This window comes from Mytilus californianus, unplaced genomic scaffold, assembly GCF_021869535.1.
Source record: "Mytilus californianus isolate M0D057914Y unplaced genomic scaffold, xbMytCali1.0.p SCAF_41, whole genome shotgun sequence".
Taxonomy (NCBI): domain Eukaryota; kingdom Metazoa; phylum Mollusca; class Bivalvia; order Mytilida; family Mytilidae; genus Mytilus; species Mytilus californianus.
Window position 1 is genome coordinate 34,157 of NW_026262692.1, and position 10,478 is coordinate 44,634.

Here is a 10,478-nt window from a genome sequence, read left to right on the forward strand (position 1 = left end):
GACAAATCAAACGAAAAACATAAAACCAACAAATGGATAAATGTAGACTTCTCTTTAACAAGATGATATGTCGTACGAAATATATTTCTGAATATTTATATGTATTAAGTATTTCAGTTTCTCTAACTCTAAAGTAACAATTAACATCTCAGAACGTAAATGTTAGTTCTTTTACAGTAGTACTCGCCCTGAATATGCATGAACTATTTGCCACTGGACTTCAAGCAATCAACAATCGATCAATTGACCATAGTCAAACTTCTTACTCTAGATTTTTATGATTGATTTTCTTTTATAAAGTTTCTGGTTATTCTTTTACAAGAAATGACGATTTTTCCCGAAATATAATATCGGGTAATGATAAATATTGACTTTCAGTGAAATCGTGCGCCCAGATTTACACTTTTATGAAATAAATCATTTTTTGTATGTCTTTCTGTCATGAAACATACACAAAGTTTTTCAGAATTTTCCAAACCTACATCAGCTACTTAGAGGCGAGAAATATAATTGATTGTAAAACCACGAAAATAGTCATATTAACGGATATAACAATGTCTCTAGACTCAATACTTAATAGTCAATTAGAAATCAATGTTGTGAGTTGTTTCCCAAAGGAGTGACATAGATATTCATTGACAATGAAGAGTCGTCAGAAAGATGTTTATATCGTGTCACTCCAAATTATGTAATTATACAAAATAGAATAGGATTACTAAATCATGTGAAATAATTACAGTGCTTTTAAAAAAGATAATGAATGAAAAGAGATGTGAGAATATGGATTGCAAAGCAACCAAACAACACAAATACTCAAAACACACATAGGGATCATCCAGTGGCGTAGCTAGGCCATTTTTAAGTGTACGCCCGAATCACATCGAGAGGTTCGAGGTCCACTAAGCTGGTCCAGGGCAGGAGACCTTCTGGTAGGTCGCGAAACCACCCGGAAGTTCACGCATTATTGCAAAAAAGATACCAATATCTGTCATTAAAAACTCATATCAATAGCAACATACTTGATCGATATAAGAACAAAACTTTACGATAAAAGAGATGATTTCAGCTTCCAATTGTGAACTTTTCTTTTCTATGTAGCAACATTCCAGCAGCACCTGCATATGGATTATAAACCTCCCAGTTGATAAGACATTCAAGAGCTTGCATTTCCTATCATTATTTCCTTGATAGATGGTTGCTGCATGCTTAGAAGGAAGCTACTGAACCAAGTGAAGAGTTCCAAGTGGTGAAGTTGAAATCATCCCTTCGAAAATTTTACGGTCGACATCACGAGTAGGTTGACCGTTATGGAATATCTGTTTCACTGATTGCTAATGACGACAGATATGTTCAAATTTTGATATTACCACAATCCCGTCCTAGCTCTTTTCCTCGAATGTGACCTACCGAATTAGACTTATCACTGGGTTTGTACATACATCAGCAACACGACGGGTGCCACACGTGGAGCAGAATTTGCTTACCCTTCCGGAGTACATGAGATCACCCCCAATTTTTGGTGGGCTATGTTGCTCAGTCTTTTGTTTTGGTGTTGTGTTTTGTATACTGTTGTTTGCCTTTTCGTAGTTTTCATTTTTTGCCATGGTATTGTCAGTTTGTTTTAAACTGATGAGTTTGAATATCCCTTTGATATCTTTCTCTTCTCATTTAGAGTCTAATTTGTTGGGTTTTTTTATGTTAAATTTATCAATTTTGTGTTTATTTGGTATATAATGTACATTTAATTAAGAGAAAAATGTCCAAACCAGTTGCGTTAAAATGTCTAAAAGGAGATGTGGGGTAAACAGTCAATCAACAAAAAAATCAAAACTTTAAAGAGATAGTAAAAAAGCAAGTCTCCGTTTCAATGTTGTCATTCTATTAATTGTTTTACCTTATTTAATTTACTCACCTTCAAATTCAAATTTCAGTAATGGACACATGTCCTAATTAATTCTCATAGATGGTCAGGTGTAAAGTAAAATAAATATTGAACTGTAACATAAAAATGCAAACCACATCGTATCTCAGCAGATAATGAATTGATCTAAACAATAGTAAACTGTAGAATGCACAGTAGAATCAGACTTTGACAGAAAATGGACGAATATATCATATAAAATATGAAAACAACACGTTATTAATTTCATGTGTCCAAAGCGCTTTTCTGGATTTACCTTCACCAGGAACATTCAAAGCCGAATATTTGAAAGCCGAGGATGCATAAGAACCGAAACAGTTGCAGAGCTATATGACCAAAAAGTACCTACAAATTAGTCAAATTCATCTAAGGTCAACTTTGCCTGAAGGAGTTGAAACATTTTAGAATGATTTGTTATAAATCATGTCAGTACCGAACTACTGACTACTGAGCTGATGTTACCCTTGGGGACTGATAGTCAACCAGCAGAGGTATCGACCCAGTGCTGTAAAAAATTAAAGCAACACGTTATTAATTTCATGCGTCCGAATCGCTTTTCTAGATTTACCTTCATCAGGAACGTTCAAAGCCGAATATTTGAAATCCGAGGATGTATAAGAACCGAAACAGTTGCAGAGCTATATGACCAAAAAGTATATAAAAATAATGTGATACCAATTGATTAAGAAGTAAATCAGTAAGCCCGGTAAGACCCTTTTTTGGCCCCAAAATATAGCATTTTTTAAAATTTGTAGAATTAATGTAAACTTTTAGCTATTTATTGGAAAGTAGAATACTTTTGTTCCATAAATATGGCCTGTTTTTGACAATACAATGCACATTTGTGCTAATTTTAAGACGGTTTTTGTCTAAAATGGAAGTGGCCGCATTTGTGTTCAGTCTTAATAGTCAAATATATGTTGTATTTGATGGTTAAACATAACATATATAAAGGTTGAGACTGAACATGAATGCGGCCACTTACATTTTAGACAAAAACTATCTGAAAAGTGACGTTTAATGGCATATTTGATAGATTTTTCATATTTAAGGTTGAATTTCAGCGTCTTTAATGACCAAACCATTTCAAATCCTATTACATAAACTAATTGAATCGACTGAAATAGACACTTAAGTGTTTAAAAAATCTCAAAAATCTTTCATCAGATGTACTTCGAATTTTAGGCCAAAACTAGCCGTTACCGGACCTTCTACTTTCATCAGTTTGTCTTTTATCTTCAATTACAAGTCATTGAAGAAAGAATTACAATGCTCGTGTGCTTTTAATCAGTTCTTTTGATTTATTAGGGTTAAAATATTTTTTTCTTCAAATTTATGTGTACGCCCGGGCGTTTTGACGTTAACGTAGCTACGCGCATGTCATCATATATAAAGTATTCAACAATAGGCAAAGCCTCTAAACAATATTAAACGTTATTGAAGTGGTGAAGTTTAAGTCATCCATTCGACTATTTTACGGACGCTATCACGAGTTGGTTTGCTGTTATGATATATCTGTTGTTTCACAGAAAACGAAGAATATGTTCCGATTGTCGTATCCACAATCCCGACTTCTTTTTTCCTCGAATGTTACCTACTGAATTAAACTTATTTTCAGGTTTGTACTTCCATGAGCAACAAGACGGGTGCCATAAATGGTGCAAGCAACTTCCAAGGAAGGACAAAATTCGGCAATCACATTCCTACAAGAAAGTTCGGAGAGTCGACAATCTTGCTTCGGAAGTTGTTGGAGTAAGGTCTGCTAACCTTTCCTGAGCCCCTGAGATAACCCCCGGTATTTGACGGGGTTCGTGTCGCTCAGTGTTGCGCCGCATGACTTCGGCCCTTTTGAATAAATTACTTCCCTTAGTTTTATTTTGAAAAATATAGATAAAATACTTTTTGACAGATATCCACAAATTTTTTGTGTAATTCTAAGGAGAAATGCTTAAAATTTTACAATTTACGAAATTGGAAGAACGAAATCATCATGTTGTTAATCAAATTTGGCCAAAAAGGCAGGCACACAGGTATCATAAAAGCTATTTACCTTGAAAATTCAACCTGCAAGGTGTCTCCCTATATATTCGAATACATCTGGAAAAAGTCTTCTTGTATTTTCATTTCTATTTTGAATCTTGCTCTTTTACGATATCGTTATGAAATTACACTACGACACCAATATTTAAGCATTCTACAATATCTCTCTAACGTGAGGGTACACAAATTGCACCTATTTTTTTACAGTTTTTTCATCTAATTTTATTTATGATTTAGACAAAAGTTTCCATTCTACATTTATTTTGTAGAAGTATACTTATTTACTGTATCGTTCCATCATTTTGATTTTTAATCCATATACAATCATAGAAGAAATGGGTTTGAACCGACCTCCAAACGACCCATTATTATGTAATGAGAGTTCCTAAATTGCATCCATAAAAATCGAATATCTGATGTTTTATTTTATTTCTCCAAATAGTTAGAACAATTTGACCATTCTTACTGTTCATTTTTTAAGAAATGGATGTGTGTGACATATTTTAATTGCGCATTTTTATTTAAAAAAAAAAAAAAGAGATTACATAGTTTCATGGTTAAAACAATCGTCATACATTTTACTATATAAACTGAATAATGCTTTTCTAACTTCGTTTGATAACATTTTCTGTGTATGTACAAAAATTTCAATACCATTTTATGTCGCTTTAACTAGGCCTCTATTCATAAGCACAACGAGTATTGACAAATCGTCGTTAAGCGAAAACAAAAACTATGCACTTGATAACTGTTTAAATATCTTCCATGTAGGAGGGTCTTGATCGGGGTTTTTCATTTCTTTAATTTTTTAAGCCATTATTCTCTACTCTTATTACATTCTGCACATTATTCTCTATTCTTTTTTAATTTTGTCAATTATTCTCTATTCTTTATATTTTAGCACCCCATTATTCTCTATTCTTTAAAATTTAGCACCCCATTATTCTCTATTCTTTATTTTGTTGGCCTATTTTTCTCAATTCTTTATAAGGTAGGTCCCTTTTTCTGTAGTAATGGCCTATTTTTCTCTATTCTATAAACCCCAATCAAACCCTCATGTAGCGTTTTGATAACATCCGTTATAAATATAAATAGAAGGTATGATTGCCAATGAGAAAAGTATCCATCAAAGTTCAAATGAATTGGAGGTAAGCAATTATAGGCAATTGTACGGTCTTCAAAAATGAGAAAAAAAAAACCCAAACCGTCGGCTATAAAAGGCACCGACATGAAAAATATGAAATAATTCAATTGCAAAAACTAACGGCCTAATTTATAACAAAACAATTTACGAAAAGCAAACATGACAGACATGAACTAACGACAACCACTGAACTACAGGCTCCTGACTTGGGACAGGCACATAAAGAATGTGGTGGGGTTAACCCTCCCCTAACCTGCGAAAGTGTTGTTACTGCACAACATAAGAACATTATCGCCTCAAACTTGTCAAAAGGTGCATTTCTAGCTATTGTATTACACCTACCTCAACCTCCATTTCTGTTTCATAAGTACTCAAACTTTCAGTTAAACCAAATTTACCTCTACATTCCCCTCCTTTTAAAAGTTGTGAACGGGTCAGAGATCTAGGGAGAAGGTCGCAAGATTTTCTCGTATCAGACATTTCAATGTATTAAAGAGCGATTTAACTGCTCTTGATTTCAAGAGTTAAATGTATTTAACACAAATCTCTTTAAAATACTTCAAATTTCAAATAAAAACCTGTTGACTTCTCAACCACAAAGTCTATTAATTTTTCACTTAAAAGGCTATTGAAGAACACGCAGAAGAAAAACAAATGCAATCAGGTGACAGTATAACAGACAAAGGTTAATGATAAGGTAATTGTAGATCTCGAACTCCGATCTATATTGACATTTCAGATTATTGGAACAAAAAAAACAAAGAAAATAATAAACATGCCAGGCACGTGTGAAAGTGTAGTAAGTACAGAAAAAAGATTAAAAGGTATACACAGAAGAGATGCGTGCCGAATTTAGGCGAGAAATAATGAATACAAAGAAAGAACGGATGAAGCAAAAGATGCAAAGTTAAGACGCAAAGATGAAGCTTTAAATCAGATGTATGAAGAGATTAATGAGATTAAGTATGACTTCCAGACAAGACTTGAAAACACTGAACAAGAGTTAAATCGTACACAGCAAGATATATTTTTTGGTCAGTCCTAAATTCAGAGAATCCAAAAATTCAGGTATTAGATGATAGAGAGGTCGAGGCTAGGTTGAACAGAGAAAATGTACACAACCAAGAAATTATGTATCAGCAAAATTCTAGATATGGTAGTTACGCAAGAGAAGGCATGAATGACACAGTTCCACCTATGGCTTAAATGACTTCCAATATGCCCGATCCCACGGGTGTCATTCGGTTTATCGAGAAAAAAGATCGTGAAAGAATACCTAACGGTGGTCTTACGATTGGATCGTGAAAGCTCTGGTATAGGATCGTGAATTCAATCTTATCGAGAAGACATATGTAAGGTCAATTACTAATCTAATATAATGAATTATACGGACAAATTTACAAAAAAAAATAAAACTGTCTGTCAAAATTGTTCAACATAATGATCATTATCTTAGAAAATCAAGGTTTAAAAGTAGACTATTCTTACAAAACTACAAAAGGCAGATTGCTCCTCGATATTTCAATAACATTAAATATGTAAACAAACAAGATTTTTTTTCATAATTCGAATGACTAAACAACTTTTCTCTGAAAATGTCATTCCCATTTTAATGATTCAAATGGTTCTTACAGTTATTTTGCATTAGCATAATCATAAATTTTGCAAAAAATTGAAATTTTACAAAAAATAGATTTTTTGGATCGTGAAAAGTATAATGAACTTCGAAAGAAATTTATCAAACCATATTATTGGAGAAAACCTTCGAATTTTAAACTCGTACAACTGCTATCTGTTCATAATGTAAAGGAACTTAACAATTTAGGGAAGTTTTTATTTCTGGCCGAGAAGGCACGTAATTAAATTCATTTATAAATGCTTAATACGTGTTATATTTTATCATACTCTGCTGAACTGTTATATGGGTATACTTACTGATATGATTATTTGACTAATTGTTTAAATGTAAATATATTTCACTGATGTAATTGAATATTTGTAATATTTATATTCTATAAGTTGTATTGCTTACGAATAAAAGATTATTATTTGAAGATCGTGAAAAGGATCGCGAAAGATCTGATGCTACGAAAACATTCATCTCATTATTTAATTATATGGTAATTTATATTTTTGATTGGTATAGCAAATATTGGATTTGAATCACTCATTCCGGTTCTCTTTTGTTGGGGAATAGGGCTATAATCGTCATTGGATCTGATTATCTTATAATACCAAACCGACTAGGTGCCTTATAGTAATATTAGTCCTATTTTCCGTTTTGATTTCTTATACAAATTTAAGATTGAGTATAGAACCTAATCGGCTAAATTACAGTTCAAGCTTGGCATCGTGCACAATATATCACGAGGTATGTTGACTGGTAATTTCCCCCACTAAGTTTGTACAATGACGTATAGCTATTGTGAACAGACCGATCAAACAATCGAGTATAAATAACGTTATCTTGGTACCTTTTTAGTTTATGTCAGCGCAGCCACGAAATAAACAATGAATTAGCCAATATTGTCATACGATGTACGCATAAACGATACTCCTTATAACTGAAGGTAACATCCCTTACACAACAAAAAACCACACACACACACACAAAAAGTGTTGAATTAAAAAAAAGTGAAAACAGTGAAAGCATTAATGTCCATTCTTATTAAAATAATTACACGCTTCAACTAGTTGCAGGTATACCAATTGGTAAGTAGAAATATTGTTCTCTGAAGTCTGGTCGGGCGCGGAACGTTTGCGCTTTGTGACAGGACATTTGCACTTTTTAAATGGACATTTGCACTTTTTAATGGATATTTGCGCTTAAATGTTTAGGACATTTGCACTTTTAAAAAAAGGACATTTGCGCTTTTTCAATAGGACATTTGCGCTTTTTCAATAGGACATTTGCGCTTTCTCAACATAACATGAACAATCATTTAATATAAAAAAAAAACACAAAACATTCATACATTTATATACAGCTAAAAGCATTAATCTTTCCCCATCATGCTCGTGTCAGATGAAAACGACAACACTCCAAGGCAGTTGATGGGAGTAAATTCCTTATAACAACCATGACTCTTTCTAAAATTCAAAGGTACTGCATCAGACTCAAGCTAGCGACCAATTCTAGCGACCTATCAAGCTAGCGACCAATTCTAGCGACCACTAAAGAACAAAATGAGAATCAATTTGTCTAAGAATCATTATGTGGTTTATGAGAAAACAGCAAAACCACATAATGAAACAACGTTCTGTTAAAAAGAAAATCTATCTACCAGTACGGTATATATATTGTTTTTTAACGTTTAAATGACCAGAAATGTCCATCAAATTAAGGGAGAAGGGACACTACAATACGAATGACGTCTGTAGCTGAATGCACTAACTAGTTTGGTTGCTAAATGTCTGCACCAATATCAATGAGTAAAATATAACGTGCCAGAAAATCGTAAAAGTCAAAACAATTTAATACAATAGAAAAACAAAGGATATGGGGTATCCCTCCATGACACAAAATCAGTAAATGCACAGCGTGGGGGTTAGGACCTTCTGGGAATTGAAGGGGTTCAAAGTTGGTATTATTTTTTTTTACGTGTCCACCGTACATTCTTTCGGCAAGTCTCGCCAGCTCCGTACGGCAAAGTTCAACACCGGACATAGCTCAAATGAAAGGTAATGAATCAGAGCAGGACCCACTGAAATGATTTTTTGGGGGTTAGGACCTTCTGGGAATTGAAGGGGTTCAAAGTTGACATTCAAAGTGTACGGTTTTTTTTTTTAAACAAAAAAATCTTTACATTTCTTTTAAGTAAGGATACATGCTGTACAAAATAGTGCACGTATACTTTCAATTCAAAATATTGTTTGTGGGCATGAAATGTACTCTTACAGTTTGTTATTTTGTATGTTTTCATTTTCAGTATAGGGAATAGACATTAAAAGTTCCTTTTCTAGAAAATAAAGGATATTTGAGGATGCCGAGTGTATGGAAAGCCAGTATATAGTTATTCTTTCGCACATAATATTTTTCTAATTTCGTTTATTTGAAAGCTGATACATTGTACAAAGGAACAAGTTTTAGTGAACTCACATTAGATAGTTGTTCTATGCTCCGCCTACGACAGTAAAGCCCATAATATTATCTGGATTTTGTGTTCGTTCGTTAATTCATTTGTCCGTTTGTCCGTCCATTCATACTGCATTAGAATGACGTTAGTGTTGAATCTAGTCTAAGATGACGTTGTAGTCAGATCAACTTGAAACTAGGTACACATATTCATTAAAATATGTACTTTTTAAATTATTTACGGTTCACTGAATATTGAAAACGATTGTGCGAGCAAATCATCATAAACAAACACTCTTGTTTTTTTTTTATTATTCAAATTCTAAAAACTCTTTAGCTTTTTATTCTGATTTCTAAACCGCAAAGTACTATTGTATAGCCATTATGTGCTTGGGGATATACGCTCCGTTTTTAATATTTTGTTTACAATAATTGATTTATCTTTGCGATCTCGGATTAGAGTTTGGAAAACAGAGAAAACGTAAAGAAGACGTCAAAATATGGATTACTTTATTTCCCAACTAGTCCCTCTCCCGATAGAATAAACTCCGGAGAGGGGCGCACCTTTATTTATATAAATACATATATGATAACATATTGTATGTGTTCGAATGTAGGGGAATAAAAATAGTTCGTTAACAAAGAATGTTCCTTAGCTTTTTGTGTGTTTTTCGCTGTGCATTTACTGATTTTGTGTCATGGAGGGATACCCCATATCCTTTGTTTTGCTATTGTATTAAATTGTTTTGACTTTTACGATTTTCTGGCACGTTATATTTTACTCATTGATATTGGTGCAGACATTTAGCAACCAAACTAGTTAGTGCATTCAGCTACAGACGTCATTCGTATTGTAGTGTCCCTTCTCCCTTAATTTGATGGACATTTCTGGTCATTTAAACGTTAAAAAACAATATATATACCGTACTGGTAGATACATTTTCTTTTTAACAGAACGTTGTTTCATAACGTGGTTTTGTGGTTTTCTCATAAACCACATAATGATTCTTAGACAAGTTGATTCTCATTGTGTTCTTTAGTGGTCGCTAGAATTGGTCGCTAGCTTGATTGGTTGCTAGAATTGGTCGCTAGCTTGAGTCTTGGTGGTTCTGCAGGTGGTTTAAAAAAACATTCGGTCTTCACAAATTGAAACAATCTTAGATAAAATATGATGGTACAGTTCCTATGACTATCCATGCAACAGAATAACCACAAGAGGAATTTAGTTTCCAATTTTAATCAACCAATAAGGACGTTAATTGAAGAATTTCGATCAAAATTTAATTGTTCCATCCATA